The sequence below is a fragment of the Nicotiana tabacum genome, chromosome 24 (assembly GCF_000715075.1).
Source record: "Nicotiana tabacum cultivar K326 chromosome 24, ASM71507v2, whole genome shotgun sequence".
In the NCBI taxonomy this organism is placed as follows: domain Eukaryota; kingdom Viridiplantae; phylum Streptophyta; class Magnoliopsida; order Solanales; family Solanaceae; genus Nicotiana; species Nicotiana tabacum.
The window spans coordinates 15342578-15343796 of record NC_134103.1 but is presented as its reverse complement, the minus strand read 5'-3'; the positions used below and the strand labels follow the sequence as shown (position 1 = coordinate 15343796).

Sequence of the window (1219 nt, the reverse complement as noted above, 5' to 3'; positions counted from 1 at the left end):
AAAAAATCAATAATTAGTGAATTAATAGTAACAGAAAGACATGAAAATTAAACGTGAAGTAGGGAGCTCACATCGAGTGTATGTGTAGGAATTGGGTCGTGGGTCACTCTAAGTGGACTGACCCAAGCTGACCAGACCCGATAAAAAGAAATAAAAGATTAGGTAATAATTATTTATTTTTTTAAATTTAAAATTTAAAAATATTAAATTATGCACAATTTGTTGTTAATAGTTAGTTACTTCGTTTACTAGTAAATTGAAGTTTAACGTGGGGCCATTTGTTTCGGTGGTGTGTTCAACAATTCTTCCGTTGCGTTAATAGGCATACACTTGTTGTTCTCGCCCCACAATTTGTCTAACACTGTGCTTGATGATGAGGTTAATCAATTTATGAGTGTATTAATGATCGTTTTCATTTACCAAACTTGCAAATTATATATTTACGAGAATTTTCCTCTTTATATTAGTAATTAATAATTATAGTTGTGAAAGAACGGATACTACACTTGATCTTAACCAAAAGGCCGAGAAACCAATAATATAGATACCCTGAATTATGATACTCATGTAAAGCATGCATCTGTCCAACTACATATGTTTTACTACTGTAAGATTTTAAAGTAATGAAGTGTGTAACAAACCAAATATTTCACCCAAACCAACTGATTGTATTAACTCAACATTAATTAGAATTACAATGCAAATGCTAATGATAGTAAGGATAGTGCAACAGAAAACTAAGAAGAAAGATGATGAGAAATAGACTGACTCAGAATTGGGAATGAGAAGTATAGAAGAACAGAGATGAGAAAATAGAGCTAGCACTTGACAACTTTAGCATAAAATGTACTACGCTTTCTGCTGTATTTATAACTAATTCTCTCACATTGAACTTCTCGCAGTGAGCACCTGCCTACGCTCAAAATGTGTCCCACACATAATTTTTCAAATCTCCAAATATGTCCTTCACCGAGTCACTTATTGAGTTCAAAACAATACCTCCAGCCTAAAAAAGAACCTTGTCCTCAAGGTTCGAGTAAAACAGAAATTGCAGCAATATCCGCTCAACATTGTCAATAGCAAACAAGCAATTCACAGCAACACCTTCGCATCTGGTACGAGGCGTAATAATATAGTAACGAAAATCAATATCTGCCATCAATGAAAGCAATCTTATGTCACACCTTAAGGTACCCAAAAAAGCATCAGAAATAAGCTT

The 1219-nt window shown here is 33.6% G+C and overlaps 1 pseudogene; it reads right to left on the bottom strand.

Annotated features, from left to right (window-relative positions):
• Window positions 1-444: 444 nt before the first annotated feature.
• Window positions 445-536, bottom strand: LOC142178733 (U2 spliceosomal RNA; annotated as a pseudogene).
• Window positions 537-1219: the final 683 nt, after the last annotated feature.